A 17410-nucleotide genomic window follows, 5' to 3' on the forward strand; every position below is an offset into this window, starting at 1 on the left:
GGAGACTTTTTTTTTTTTTTTTAAGATTTTATTTATTTATTTGACAGAGAGAGAGAGCACAAGTAGGCAGAGAGGCAGGCAGAGGCAGAGGGAGAAGCAGGCTCCCAGCTGATTGGAGAGCCCGACGCGGAGCTCGATCCCAGGACCCTGGGACCATGACCCGAGCCGAAGGCAGACATTTAACCGTCTGAGCCACCCAGGCGCCCCCAAAGTTTGGAGACTTCTAAGAGAGACAAAAACAGACACTGTTCAGATTCAAAGTCTATAACTCAACATGAGCAAAAAAACATGTCTGGTTTTGGTTGCTAGTTTATTTTATGGCCAGAAATTAAAAACACAATTTGCCTATTATTCTAATGAAATTTATTGCCAGAGAAATCCCCACCCTAGCATAAAACATGTTATGAATATGCAACCATTGAGGCAGCCTCAAGTGCTGAAGCCTCTATCAGGCAGAGCCATATTTGTCCATGCTGAGTGACCGAGAATTTACCGTGTGACCAGCAGAGCAAGTTGTTGCTTTTACTCACTTTAGGGAAGCCTGTGCAAGAGAAGTACACCGGTGACAGCTATATGTTGTTTCCTGTATTTTTCAGGCCAGGTTATGTGCAGAAACAGACATCCTAGGACGTTTAGTGGCTTCACTTAACACAGTTCATTTCTTACTCACAGTAGAAAGCAGATTCACAGTAGATTTGAGCAACTCTGCTATTTGATGGCTCAGCTTTTTACCTCCAGATAGACATGTTCTGTCACAATCACCATAACTAACAATGTCCCATTGGCTAGAAAATACTTTTGTCTTGAAGTTGCACACCTGATTTCAAATTACAATTCATGGGCAAAGCAATTATCATCGTCATGCTTAACTTAAAACAACAGTGAACTGGAACCCTTCTTTGTGCCAGGAAGGAGCAAGTGCCTTGGTAAACAGTGCTAATGGCTAATATTTTTCTCTTTCTCCTATTTGCAAATATGCATTTTCATTGCTTTTAAGCCTGTTTCTCCTCAAGCCCTGGATATTTTGCATTTTGAAAGAGCAGTGGTGGTTGATTATATTATTGAAACGAAAATGGCTAAATCCCAAGTTACATCCAGACCAGACTAATGGGCTCTAAATAGCATCTCAAGAGCTTGGATTTGAAATTCTATTTTGGAAACTTGCAGTAACTTTGGCTGTCGCCATTGAGAAACAGTATTCCCATGGGAAAATTGTACTGTATTTTTATTTTTGTTTTATATCTCATTGTTGTATTATTTTAAATGTATGAATTCTTAGAATTGCATGTGTGCTAAGATATATATATTATTTATATATATATATATGAAGGCTGACAAGACAAGGTGTAAAATATAGTGGACATATGTATTTATTTCCTGTCCAATATCTTTCCTTTTAACCGATGTGATCGGAGGGGGTAAAAAAGGGGGATAAATGAAATAAGCCATAGATATGTATATGTGAAATTGTCTTCAACAAATAGAGAACTCCATTCTTCTGACATTAATTTTGTGTCCAAGGCACCCAGATTAAACCCAAACAGCTATTAAGTTTCCTTCTCTTGATCGATTTTTAATTTTTTAGAGAAAGAAGCCCTCTATTTCGCTGAGGTTACTGGTACCCCTCAATTGTGGCATGTAAAAGATTTTCCAATTAAATAGGATAAAATGTGGCCAAGACACAAAGGGAAGCAGACCCAAGGGGTCTAAAAAATAAGAGATAGAGAGAGGAAGACAGTCTAAGTAATATGATTTAAAGTCGTAAATTCAGCTATGACTAAACCAAACGTAACTCTAAAATCATCAAATATAAAAAGCCTATTTCCAAAATGGATAGAGTAGAAGGATATACCTCTAATAACACCACAAAACCATACTTTAGAACTAGACTTGATGGTTGGTTTTACTGATAAAGTGCAGATAACTGTTCTGATAATATGCATGGCCCTGAACTGCTGATCATAGCATTATTAATGTAGCCTTACATCAACCAGTAGAGCAGGTTAAGTAAGAGAGAGAATTTTAACTGCATTCAGGGAGCAGCAAAATTATTGAAGAAAAAATACCATGCCATAATGTAACTATCCCCATTCAAGTATGAATAATATGACCCAACCACAGTAATGACCATCATGAACTCATTTTGTAAATTAGAAAAAGGAAGAGGCAAAAAAAGGGCATGGCTTTGAGATGGAGAGATTTATGCTAGGAAGAAGAAATATGTTTCAGATGGCATCTCCTCTGTATTTTCAGTAAAATTTTAAAAAGGTACATTAATTTCATTAAACAAGATATGAAAATAACAATAAAAATAAATAAGATTAAGGAATTGGCCGAGAAAAGGGAATAATATAAGAATAAGTAACAATAATAAAATTTAAAATAGAATTAGAAACAATATAGGAAAGAACAATCTTATAGCTATTGTTCTGGAATCCAAATGAGTAACATATAAGATAAGTTTGAAAAGTTTTCCTTAATTTAGAGAAAAATAAACATGAAAACAATAAAAAAATGACCAGAAAGATGACAAAAAATTATAAATAGAGCCCCAAACAAACTGAACAGAAACAGGGATCAAAAATATCAAAAGAAGTGTAAGTTGCACCGCCCTCTGCATTGAAAAAATATTCTGAAGTAGAATTAATTAACTACATGCCAAAATTATAAACCAATAATTGTTAAAATGATTGACATACTGAATTTATAAAGATATTCATTCTCATATAGGAATGTGATTCTAAAAAATGAGGTTTCTTTTTTTTAAGTTATTTATTTATTTATTTATTTATTTATTTATTTATTTGAGAGAGAGAGAGAGCACAGGCAGGGGGGTGGTGGGCAGAGGGAGAAGCAGGCTCCCTGCTGAGCAGGGAGCCCGATGCGGGGCTGGACTCCAGGACCCTGTGATCATGATCTGAGCTGAAGGCAGATGCTTAACTGACTGAGCTACCCAGGTGTCCCTAAAAAATAAGGTTTCTAAGTAAAGACAGAAATTAAGACTGCTCGCATACTGTGCAACTTCATAAAATGCCTCAGTGTAATAGTCAAGAATTTTATGTAAAAGGTTTTTTGACCAAGAATGCTGATTGCCACATTTAGCATTTTATAAGAAAACTATATCCACTTAATACTTTTCTTTGTATGAATTATAAATACATATAAACATTTATATTAAAAAATTTTTGTTTATCTGAAATCTAATTTAACTGGATATCCTGCATTTTATCTGCCAACTCTATTAAAATATAAATTGTTGCTTCTTTTAAAAATTACTTAAATACTTCCCAATAAACATAGTCAGTGCTATAACTTAAATACCAAAATATAATTTAAAAAAACAGGAAAAAAAGAAACTCATACATAGCATACTAAATATTCCATACTAAAAATAAGAACAATACCAACTATTACTAAGTTTTTAGTACAAAATTTCTCCACTTCCACCACACCTTAGTTTTCTCAACATCTTAGCTGATTACCACACATCCATCCACCCTACTGTTCAATATCCACATGAGGGATTCTATTAAGATACAGGTCAAATCACATCAGTCTTACTCAGAATCTCCCATATGCTTCCTGTATAATTCAGAATAAAACCCTAAGTCCACAGTGCCTTACATAATCTGCTTCCCTCACTCATCTTCAAATATCGTGTGGACTCAAACATGCAAGTGCACACTCACCACAGGGCCTTTGCACTTGTGGCTCCTGCTGTATTCAATGTTCTTTCCCTAGCTATTTCCTTGTATCACTATCCATTTCATTCATGCCTCTGATGAAATGATATATAATAAATAGATTTTTCAGATAACACCTTCTAAAATAACAACCCCATCACACTTACTTATTTTTCTTAGTTCTTATCCCTACTGGTATGTATCTACTTTGTGTTTATTACCTGATCCCACTTTTAGAATATAATGTTTACAAAGCAAGAACTATGTTTACTTCAACACTGTATTCTCAGCACATAGAAAATTGCTTAGGTTATTACAGGCATCTAGTACATATGTGATAAATGAATGAATATAAATATAGCCACCAAGGTGTATTTCTCACTCATTAAAATAAGAAATATTAAGTCTCATAAATAATGTGTTTTTGTTAATACAGGATCAGTTTACATTTAGTAAAATGTCAGTTTTCTGAATTATTCTTTGGACCCTGACATCCCAAAAGATTCTGGTTAGGTCTTCTGATGCCCTGATATTAAAGCTTAGAGGTATAGGACTGCCATGGAAAGATACAAAGTGTGAGCTGCTACAGAGCGGTGTGGATATGATGAATTATACTCCAAAGCTAAATATGAATTAGGAATTTTCCTTTGTTTTAATGCTACATATACCTTTTTCCTCTCCATTAGTGTGAATAATTAAGAATTGGATATATATTTAATCATTTTTGCTAATGCTTTGCTGAACTGTAACATTTGGAAAATAATGTAATTTTCATATACAGAACGAAGTTAATTCTGGATCTCACCATTAAATATGTTTGAAAAATCATATGCAGATGGCATATATTATGGGGAAGATTTAAAATAAGAGCTATAGATTAAGATTTTCTTATGATGGAAAAAGCATGCCCTTTCAGATATAAAAACAAGAAATTATAATAACTTTCAACATTTTAACTTAAGAAAAATACAAATAAATGGGTATGTGTGTACTGATAGTATCATAACTTCAACTGTATTTCTTGAATCTGGAAGTTTAAAGTGTAGAAGCACATTAAATAGTCAATTATTTTTTCTTGGTTGAGTATGAAGACATATAATTGCATTTTTCAATAATGCAATGGGTTTTAGTATGTTAATTTATACTACTTTTGTGTATTTTGCAGGAAATTCAAATGTAAATTATATATCCCTGAAAGTTCTTGTGAATGTTAATTCTTATGTATGGGCTATTTTTTTTTTAAACTAGATTTATGTATGTTATATCCATCGAGGTTATGAATACATCTATGTGATAGTTTACTAAATAACTAACATAAAAAGAAAGTGGAAGAAGAAGCAATGTGTAGAATGGGTGGATATATATTCTTCATGTAACATAGCTAATGGATAATCTGTATCTCTCTAGTCAAGTTAAAAGAAATAGTCACTCTGTGGGCAAAGTATCGTTATGTTATTTAAATTGACTGTATTCATCATGAACACAATTACTAAATGAAAAATATCATTAAGTGTGCTATTGCCAAAATTTATTTTAAAGTTTTCTCTGGAAATTATACAAATTCATAATCAGTAATTACGTGAATTCATAATCAACATATAGAATGTTACACTAATATTTGTAAATGGACACATACAATGTTGAATTTACCTTAAAGCTAACATTGTGGCTGATGAGCAAACTGTATTCTAAGCATATTCAATCCCTCAAATTTACCTCAACACTGAACATTGGTTTTTTTGGTTTTGTTTTATTTTTCCTTTTAGGTTTGTGTCCATCTTCGCTGCATTATGTGCCCATCTGATGTTCCACCCCTGAATAATGGCTATTGGAAAAACATATTAAATTGTAAGTAGTACTGGTTCACTACAAACTGCACTAGAGAGATGAAAATAACCAAAATTACATTTCTTTCACTTGTGAGTCCAAGATAAAAAAACAAAAAAATATAGCATACATCTCTCTTATAGCTTATATTAGTCTGGGTTCTCCAGAATAAGAGAACCACTAGGACATATACATATATATATCATACATACCTATATACATATACATATATATGATATATATGTCATATATATACAATATATATCTAATATATATAAATCTAATAATATATATATCAAGTGTGTGTATGTGTGTGTGTGTATATATGTGTGTGTGTGTATATATATATATATATAATGTCTAATGTCTCAGCTTAAAGACAGTCATGCAGGGGCGCCTGAATGGCTCAGTCAGGTGAGTGTCTGCCTTTGGCTCAGGTCATGGCCCCAGGGTCCTGGGATAGAGCCCCGCGTCAGGCTCCCCGCTCAGCAGAGAGCCTGCTTCTCCCTCTCCCTCTTATTTTCCCCCTGCTTGTGCTCCGTCACTCTCTCTCTGTCAAATAAATAAATAAATAAAATCTTTACAAAAGAAAAAAAAAAAAAGAAGACAGGCAAAGAGAGAAAATTCTTTCTTACTTAGCTTTTTATTCTATTTAGGTTTTCAAAGGATCAGATGGGGCCTACCCATATTGGGGAGGGCAATCTGCTTTCCTCAGTCTACAGAGTCAAATATTAATCTCATTCAGAAACACCCTCACAGACACACCCAGAAAAATGTTTGATCAAATGTCAGGCACCCTGTGGCTCATTAATATTGACACAGAAATTAACCACAATGTAACTTCATAGCTAACATATAAACTGAATAAATCAGTATATTCATGGAATTCCAAAGGCCAATTGTTGGGTGCCTGGGTTGCTCAGTCAGTTAAGTTTCCAATTCTTGGTTTCAGCTCAAATCATGATCTCAAGGTCATGGGATTGAGCCCCAGGACAGGCCCCCCACTCAGTGGAGAGTCTGCTTGATACTCTCCCTCTTCCTCTGCCCCTCCCCCATGCACATTCGCTCTCTCTCAAATAAATAAAATTAAAAAATAAAAAAATTGAGAGGTTTTGTCTTTTTAATTAAAATATCCATATAGCTTATAGATGTATCTTGTAAAGCTTATATAAAATATCTATATAGCTTATAGATATATCTTATAAATCAAATAAGAAAAGATACAGAGAGTTGGTTTTCTTAACATTCATGATATTTTAGGCTGGAAAAGTACTTTTTTACATTAATGGAAATGCATTTTCCAAAATAAATATGCAAAACACATTATTCATGGTATGTAGTAGAATTAATTTACTTTTATATTATATAGTGAATTACAAGTTGAACTTTAGAAATATTTTATTAAAAACACAACTTAATGAAATTAAAGTGCATACTGCTCACATGCTCATTCTATTGAAATTATTTAAGGTCAACAAAATAAGAACCAGAAATTCTCTTTCAGATTTCACAATTGGAAGGCTAGCACAATCTAAACAAGTAAGTTCTCAGTAGACTGAATGGACACTGGAGACATTACGGCTTAAAAGAAAATCCACCCTAAGTATTCACGTTGCATTGCCTAAGAAAACAATATATGAATCAACAGTGGAAACAACGGAAATTGAGTCTGACACCAAAGAACTTAAATATGAGATCCACACCTGGAAGGGTGTGAGAACCAAAGTATGGCAAGGGGACTAGGTGTCCAGCACAAAATGTTCATAGTTTCTCCAAAATCCGGATATCACATTAGAAGAATATAAAGAATAATGCAGAAATAAAGAAATCTGAAAGACTGGATTAATTTTGAGGTGACTAAAGTAAACCAGAAACGATCAATTGTGTTGAAGTCCCAGACTGCTCTCTCATTCTACAAATACTGCTCGAATGTCCTACCACGTCCTTGGGAGACTATGAAGAAACTGCTTACAATTAAGTAGGAGAAAGTAGAAAATTTAGAAAACCCCTTGTTGGGACTAAATTTTAAACTCTACCATACCTTACACAGAAACCTTGTGGCCTGTTATTTCTGTCATCCCCTGCATTATAACCAGCAACAAATAATTATTACTTGATCTAATGAAGTACTTCATTATATGTTAATTAATATAAATATAAATAATATACTTCATTATATGAAGGGCTTTTAAAGTTATGAGCTCATGATACAGGTTTTAATATATTAACAATTCAAATCATTTTTCAGACAAATAATATGAACTTAGAAAAATAGGTCTTTAAGAATAATTAAAGTAATTTTTCATGTCTCAATTTACTTGAAATTGATAGTGAATCAGAGATGGAAAAATATGTAAAGCCAATGAAAACATAATTGCTTAAGGGCTTTTAAAGTTATGCTATACATTTTTCAATTACAAGATGTGTTTACAACATGCCCAATAGTGGAACTGAGCTCAGAATATATACTGCAAATTGTCTAAGAACTTGTAAACAAGGTTTATTAGTATAAGACAGTGCAAAAAATTAGAAGTAACCTACTGGGGACAAAGCAAGGATTAGTGCTGTCTTAGTCTTATTTAATATCCTAATTGTTGTTAGAAGAGAGTAAATGCAAAGTCAGGAAACTCACAGATGGTGCTAAAAGAGAAGGTAGAGGTAATGCTAAGGACAATGAAGTAAAGAAAGAAGTTAAGAGAACAGAAATGTAAGAAAAATTTTTATAAGATAAGATGAAATAGGGAGACTATTTTTTTAACTTCAACATTACAATAATAAAAATACAAGACATGTAATATATTCAAAAGACAGCTTGAAGAAAGTTCAGAAACTTAAAATCCTTTATGAAGAACATTTTCTTTTTTCTTTTTTATTTTTTTTAAAGATTTTATTTATTTATTTGAGAGAGAGAGAATGAGAATGAGAGACAGAGAGCACGAGAGGGAAGAGGGTCAGAGGGAGCAGCAGACCCCCTGCTGAGCAGGGAGCCCCATGCGGGACTCGATCCCGGGACTCCAGGATCATGACCTGAGCCGAAGGCAGTCGCTTAACCAACTGAGCCACCCAGGCGCCCATGAAGAACATTTTCAAATGGATTTGGCAGAGTGACGAGGAGAGGTGCAAGGCTGAAACATTGGCAGACCAGATACTTGGGGAAAAAACCAATTTGTTACATATACTATATTAACTCAATATAAAGATCTCCCTAAGTGTTAGCTGAAGCGGGGGGTGGGGGTGGTCCAAAATATAAAGGGTTATATTGAAATGTAGTGTTTATGATGTAAAGTTGTATGTCATCTATTTGTGACTATCTAAGACCCAGATAAATGATTGAAATCCCACTTTTAAGATTCTAACAAAGAATTACTTTGAGATAACTGATTAGTAAGTGTGGAAAAGCATGAGCTCAGGAGACAGATCAGGTCAAGATTCCTTACTCCATCATTCATCAGCCATGTGAATTAAGCAAGTTATTTGAACTCTTTGAATTGTGGTTCTCTCATATGTAAATAGAGCTAGTATGCCCAAATTAAAAATCTCTAATAGTCAAGAGAATTAGTGTAGGTATAGAAGATAGAGTATAAGGTGGTTGTGAGAAATGAGAATAATATATGTAAAGTACCTAGAACAGGACTTAACACTCTATAAGCACAGCATTTATTTGCTATTGTTTATACTATTCCATGACCTCAATATTACTTTGAAATATATACAATGTATAAAAGTTTTTTTTGGTTTTCTTTGTTTTTTTCTTGGTAAGAATCTCTATTTGGAAGCATAGTACATAATAGGTAAAATGAATTTGTTTAAGTAACATTCTGTTATAACATTTGCCTGTTGCTGTACTATTTTATAATTTTTCAGTGTGCAGAATATATAAAACATGCAAAGATTATTCTGTACTTAAGCTTTGAGATTATAAAAAATTAAGAAGTTACATTAGTCTGAAGTCATTGTTATCAACAAACAGCTTTAGTGTTTATAGTTTAATAAAATCTGGTTTTATTGTGTTATACATGATTATCCCAAGTAAAAGAGTCAAAGGGAAGACATAATTAAAAGAGACTCAAAGTTCTAAAACATTGGAATGATTGTGGACTACAGTTTTTAGAACCAATGTCTTAGATCTGTATTCTGCATAGACAGCTAATGATAGTCACCCAGGACTCTAAAAACATAGATTGACCTTCCTCTCCCTTGGAAATTCTGAACATCCAGGACAGAAAGAGAGTTTTCTTGGCTCTATCAGGCTTCAGAGGTGATTCTTATCATCAGTCAAATTTGGGAAACTGGCTTGAACCACTCCAAAGGTTCAAGTTTGTGTCTTCCTGTGTTTCAAGGAAGATCAATTGTTCCTTTTCTAACTGTGTCAAAACAAAATTTTGTAAATATTAAATACATAATTCTCATGCAAATACATATAAGCATGTGGTAAAGTTCTGTTTAACTAAGTGAAGAGACTGGCAGGACGATAATGCGGTTCAAAAGAGGATGCAAAAGAAAGCAAGCCTGGAGTAAAATTGCTGAATTAGATACAATCTGGCTAATGTCCTATAGTATAATACAACCATCACTTTTTGCATTGCCTTGTCTTCTAGACAGAAATTAGTTACATCCTTAAAAGCCTAAAAATTCTTTTCATCTTTTCACTTTGCTGCTCATTATATGTAACTTTCCAGAACCATAAAATGCCAAAATATCTGGGACCTGTTTAATTATGAATAGTGTCAGAGTTACATGCCCCTTAGAGACAGAGGTGGGCCTCTAATGCCTCAAAGATATTGAAAGATATTGAAAAGATTGCCATTAATGTTTTGCTTCATTTCTAAATTTTGGGTAATTTTTCTTAGCAATCAATAAGGTTACATAAATCATGCATTTGCTTTTTTATATTTACATATATATGTGTAAAATATATATGTATTTTTTAACTCAAGTAATGCATGTATAGCCTCATAAGTTGAAAAATAACTTTTTGTTTGTTTTGATTTTTAAGAGGCTCTGGGACCAAAATGTTAGTTGAAAACTGACTGTATTTATGGCTTATCTAACCCAAACACAGGTCAAATGATAAAAGCTGGTACTCATTTGCACTGTTTAATGGAACGAGTTTGCTTGATTAGAACCCTCTGACTGTTAATTCTTTTTTTTTAAAGATTTTATTTATTTATTTGAGAGAGAATGAGATAGAGAGAGAGAGAGCATGGGGGGGGGTCACTGGGAGAAGCAGACTCCCCGCTGAGCAAGGAGCCCGATGGGGGACTCGATCCCAGGACTCCAGGATCATGACCTGAGCCGAAGGCAGCGGCCCAACCAACTGAGCCACCCAGGCACCCTGACTGTTAATTCTTAGAGAAAGGAAGCTAATGATAAATGCATCAAGTAAAAACAAATCCTCTAATTTCAGAACTGGGGGAGTTTACCATGGATAAATCTCATATTAAAGATTAAAATAGTTTTAAGTAAATTATCTTTACTATGGGGAATCATTAACCAAAAATTTCATAGCAATAAATACTTCTATCCATGCTTTTTTTACTAAGTATGTTGGCGGTTACTTCAAAATCATCTTAGCTAAAGCCATTGTTTCATTCACATGACATTCAGATATAATAAATTAATTTCAACTGACTTAAACTAACATATCCTCAGTTTGATAGCATTTTAACAAATATATAAATGTTATGTCCTCTTGGAGATACCATGAATATAGAAATAGTAAAATAGTTGAGTAACTGGTCTTAGTACACTTCTCAAAAGATAACAGAAGATGGTTATCAACTTCCTTTTTATGTAAGTGTATGCATACCATTACTCCATCTATTTTAAGTACAGAAAAATGTCAGTAATAATATTAATGTTTAATAATATTTAAAAATGAGACTCTAAAAACATTCTCCTACCAATAAATATAAGTGTAGGATTCAAATCTAAGTTAGTTTAGGCTTAAATATTGCATATGATTCATGCATACGAACCTAACAGATTACCACAAATAATACATAAGGTAGTTAAGAAAAAAATACCAAATATTCTACTTAATTGTTATATTTGTACTTGCATACTTACCCCCCTTATATTTTTCTATAATAACATTGTGAGATAATAGAAAGAAACATATATCTATATGAATATTGGTCTATGCCCCTGGTTCCTGGCACACAGCTCCTAAAACCCTTGTAATCCCATCAGCGATAAGACCACTAGGTACATCGTTTGTTGTAATAATTGATCTGTGACCCTGGCTTCTGACGCAGATCTGCTAAATCCCTTGGAATCTCCTGAGTGATGGCAGTGTCTTTTGTTCTAATGAGTTGACTCCTGGTGGGCTCTTGGATGGGGGTGGGTCACCAAAAAGACCAAGTCATGATTAAAAGCTTGGAATTTTTAGCCCCATTTCCCATTCTCCAGAGAGCAGAGAGGGGTTGAAAACAGAGTTAATGACTGATCATGTCTGTGTGATGAAGCCTCCACAAACAAACAAACAAACAAAAAAGAGTACAGGGCTTGGAGACCTCCTGGTTTGGTGAATGCCTGCAGTTGCAAGGAGAGTGGCAGCTCAGAGGGCGTGGCAACTCCATGCTTTTTCCCATATACTTGGTCCTATACAACTCTTCCATCTGGATTTTATCTGCATCCTTTATCATGTCCTTTTATAATAACTGTTAAGCGGGCGCCTGGGTGGCTCAGTCGTTAGGCGTCTGCCTTCGGCTCAGGTCATGATCCTGGAGTCCTGGGATCGAGTCCCGCATCGGGCTCCCTGCTCTGCGGAGAGCCTGCTTCTCCCTCTCCCGCTCCCCCTGCTTGTGTTCCCTCTCTCGCTGTGTCTCTCTCTGTCAAATAAATAAACAAAATCTTTTAAAAATAATAATAATAATAACTGTTAAGCAGTAAGCAAATTGTTTTCCTAAGTGAGCCACCCAATGTAAATTAATTGAACCCAAGGAGGGAGTTGTGAGAACCTTCAATGTATACCCAATCAATCAGGATCTGATGCTGTTGCTGGGTGGATAGCGGCAGAACCGAGTTAAATTATTAGACACCTAGCTGGTTATCACAGAATTGTTTGGTGTGAGAAAACTACCGCACATCTCATGTCAGAAGTGTTGTTAGAGTAGTAGTGGTGTGAGAGTAAAGGAGAAACACAGGAGAAGTGTAGGTTTCTAAATAAATCTTAATTCCATAATGTCAGTTAAGGAGGGATTTTAAAGGAAACTTGGCATGGAAAGATGATGACAGCATTAAATATCTACATGTTTCAAAATTACACTCTTTTTTAAATAGAAAGGTACATATACACATGCAGTAGATGTGCTTTCTTACATACATATACTTAAGCATATATATTCATTGTATGTGTCTATTACATAAAGTATAAGCAAACATTTCCTTTCTTTTCTAAAGAGATAATGCAGAATATTTTCAACTCAATGTGATTTATGTGATATTTAAGTATATTTATTTTGTTTCATAATTTTCTGTTTAGTGTCCTGATTTCCACCATCATTTCTGTATCAGTGACTACTATTACGCTCCTCTTTTCAGTTGTTTCTAATGTGTGATGACCTGATTATAGAGAGCAGTATCATCAGAACATGATATACGTTTTACTACAGGCCTTGGAATATTAGGTTTTCAATAAATAACAAATGTATGAATTAATACTAAGTTTGAAAATGTTCGGGTTTGTGTTAGTTATTAATATTAAGCAAAGGGCTATCTTATGGCTTGTATTCTGGAAGTTAACCTTTGCTTTAGTCTGAACCTAAAGTAAACATGCATAACAATAGTTGGTTTATCTCTACGTGAAATATTTTTCACTCATAAGGAAAAATGTAAATGCACATATTATCCCACATTTCACCCTCTGAGGTTGATTTTGATCAAGGCCAACTTCAGGAAAAGTTTGGTTCTCTCGGGAATCCTCAGAGCTGTCTCCAGATTCCCAGAATAGAAGAGAACGGCTTCTGGCAGTGATGGAAATAAATAGCCAGTACCATAGTACAAGCAGCATATTCTTAGACTAGGCTTCATTCCAGTCCTATGAGGCATGCATCATGCCTATTTCGAGTTCCTTATAATCTTATGATCACTTTGCCTTAGATATGTAAAACAAACCAAAAATCTCTCTGTTAAAAGCATGCACCTTTGTTTTTTCCTTTTTCTGTTGCTGAAAATAATTGTGCAATGTGTGAGGATGCTCACAATGTCAATTTGTAGAATGGAAGGATGTTTGGGACAGAAGATATGATGATTACTTCTTTAGATGGATAGATGTCATTTCTATTTGAACTAGATACCTCAGATGTGCGATGGTTTGGAGGAAGCATTTAGTAGGGAGCTACGTGGCACAGAAGCCAAGCTGAGTGATAAACACTAAAACATTTATTTAATAATTCAAAACCTTATTTTTGGCTAGTAAGTTCCCTTTGAGCATTCTCTGTGGGTCCACTCTTTATCTTTATGAGATCCTGTAGTCCAATTTCTTTTTTTTTTTTTTAAGATTTTATTTATTTATTTGAGAGAGAGAATGAGAGAGAGCACATGAGAGGGGGGAGGGTCAGAGGGAGAAGCAGACTCCCTGCCGAGCAGGGAGCCCGATGCGGGACTCGATCCCGGGACTCCAGGATCATGACCTGAGCCGAAGGCAGTCGCTTAACCAACTGAGCCACCCAGGCGCCCTCCAATTTCATTAATGAATTTTATTTCAGATTTACTCACATATGGTCCAATGAGGTAATAGACAATATATAATTAGCATATATAGGGACATTTTTATCTTGCTTAATTTTATTAAAGTATCACTGCATATTGCATTATCAAAATCAGCACAGTTCTTTGCAAGAGAGCCATTTGTGTTCCTAGTTTGCTTTTTTATTCCCCTGTGGGGGGGGGGCACGATTCAATTTAACAAATGTATACTAAGAAACCTCTATCTGCAAAGTAAAACTATGGATTATAGAACATGTATTTTTTTAAATAAAGGTTAACATATAAATATTTTAATCATTATTCTTGCAAACCAAATTTTATACATTAATTTACTAGCACAACCATCACTTACAAGTCAAATACTACATTCTTATTTCTCACCTTGGGAGAGAGAATATGAATAAATCATACTTCTTGCTTAAAATATATATATATATATATATATATATATATATATAATTAGTTTTGGAGATAAACATATAAACAATATTTGCCCCTTGAAATAATAAGTGCCGTGCTACAACACAGGAAGTACAGAAGAAGAACAGCCAAAAGTAATACGATTTTAGAGTAATAAGGCAATCTAAATACATTAAAAATCTCTTATGCTAAAAACCTAGAAATTGTAAATTAAATGATAGCTATATCTCTATTATATAAAATAAATAAATACAGTATATATGTGCATATGTGCAGATGATGCATAACTTAGCTGTTTAGAAATAAAGTAAAAATTTTCAGAGACTAAAATGTATAATGGAGCCAAACTCCAGAAAAGTAAGCAAATATAAGTGGCTTCTGTAGGGGAACAGGCTAATCTATTATTCCAGAGCTTACTAATGGGAACGGAAAGGAAAAAAAAAAAACAAAACAAACAAAACAGACAAACAAAAGGCCCGCAGAACAAAGAAATAAAATCTAGGACCAACTAGTTTCTGTCCAGAATTACCTTAAAAATCCTGCATAGCTCTTGGCCATGTCCATAGTAGATAAACTTGAAAGAGGCTACTCTTACAGAGAGAAATAAGGAAATACATAATACCTACCTCTACTCTTGGTAAAAGGGCAAAATCTCCCCTGAACTTATCCCCTGAATTACATCCAATGTTGTTGGACCTCCAGTTGCCTTGTAGAAACAAATGGTATTCCTCTCTATCGCTACACACCTTTAACCCAGGACTCAATTCTTTCAGGAAAAAGAATTCTAAGGAACATGAACTCATAATTCATCTAAAAACACCAATCAGAGAGAAAGGAACACTTACATACAAAGAGATGACAGTAAAAATTGACTCCCCACCATTAATAGTGGAAGACAGAAAACGGTGATGAAAGAAAGTGCTGAGAAAAAAAACTAATGGCAACCTGTAACTACATATTAAGAGATTATTTCTTTCTTTTATTTTTAGCAAAAATATATCCTTATTATCAATTAATTTTTCTTAAAAGAACTCCCATATCATATGGAAAAATGAAAATGATACCAAAAAACAGTTCTGACAAAAAAAAAGCATGATGAGAAAAGAAAATAGTGTAAGTAAAAAAAGTCCATAGAAAATAAAATATAATAATATTTAATTTGATATTTTGGGAACAGAATGATAAAACTAAAGAGCAATAGTATCCAATTAGGAAAGGAATGTTTAAAAATGTTAAAGTCTTCTAAGCTCCTTTATAAGTGTATTGAGTAATTTTGTTAAAAGAATGTTTAATTTTATTTTGATGAATAATTAAGCTTCGAAATCATTTCTCTAATCTCCACACATTTAGGAAATTTGAAAATATCATTTTGTTATTGATTTCTTAGTATTTCCTCATAGTATCCAATTTGTTTAAATCCATGAAATGGGATCTTTATGCCAGAAATTGTACTTTTGAGTTCTAGAATTTCCATTATTTTAGATTTGTTCCCCTTTTTATGCTGGGATTTCCCATCCATTCATTTATAAAGGCCATTACTTACTTTAAATCTTTGAATACATTTATTGGAGTGGCTTCCAAGTACTTGGCTGCTAATTTTACCATCAATCATTTTTGAGGTCTGTCTCTATTACCTATATATTTCCAAACAATGGGTATGTTTTCCTGATTCTTTGCATGCCTTTAATTGTATACTGGATATATTTAAAAGTACATTGTAGATATTTTGGATTTGATTATTCACGTCTGAATAGAGTTGGTCTGATTCAGTTAGGCAATTATATTATGGACTGATAACCTTACATTGTGTAGGCTTATTTTATGCTTTGTGAGAGTGTGACGTTTAGAAAATCTGAGACATTTATGAAGTCCTTCTAACCTAGTGGGATTTAAACTCCTCCACATCTCTTTTGGTAAAAACCAGGGAAAATCTCTAAGTTTTTCCACCTTCCAATTGTTTTGTTTGTTTGTTTTGCTTTTATTTATGTTCTATCTTATCTGGCCCATTGACTCCCACATATGCACATCACAGGTGTCAACTAAGAACATAAAAGGAATTTTATGCAAATAGTAGGCTTTACTGGTGATTTCTTTCTTTCCTGGGTTTATCTATACAATGTCTAGTCCCTGTACCAACCCTAAACTTTGGCCTCTCCTACCTCAACCCAATAAGACTGCAGATTTTGGCATGAATTCTTTCTTCATGGTCACAGGTATATTGGGAGATGACCTCAGGGGAAAGGGCCTATCAGTGTGGATTTTATGCAGTGTGCTTTCATTCTTTCAAAGATTAAGTTCCCAGCGGATTCTGTCTGTTTATAATTATTCCCAGTGTCTCCAAATATGTATTTTATGTGTTTTTTACAACCTCATAATTTTTATCTGTAAAGATTTATTTCAGTACAAGATCACCTATCATTAAGTAAACTATATTGTATGTTTCTATTCCTGCTACAATGGAGTATTTGCAATAGAGTCCTCATGGCCCACAAAGCCTAAAATATTTACTATTTAGCTATTTACAGGGAAGTTTGCATATCATTGATAAAGATAATATAATAAATCAAGATATCTTTCCCAACGGTAAAAATAATATAATGTAAATTTTTCTTTCATTTTTTAAAAAAAATTTATTTATTTATTTGACAGAGACATAGCAAGAGCAGGAACACTAGCAGGGGGAGTGAGAGAGGGAGAAGCAGGCTTCCCGCAGAGCAGGGAGCTGGATGTGGGGCTCGATCCCAGGACCCTGGGATCATGACCTGAGC

Source organism: Mirounga leonina, unplaced genomic scaffold (assembly GCF_011800145.1).
Source record: "Mirounga leonina isolate KUSES-001 unplaced genomic scaffold, KU_Mleo_1.0 Mir_127, whole genome shotgun sequence".
Lineage (NCBI taxonomy): Eukaryota > Metazoa > Chordata > Mammalia > Carnivora > Phocidae > Mirounga > Mirounga leonina.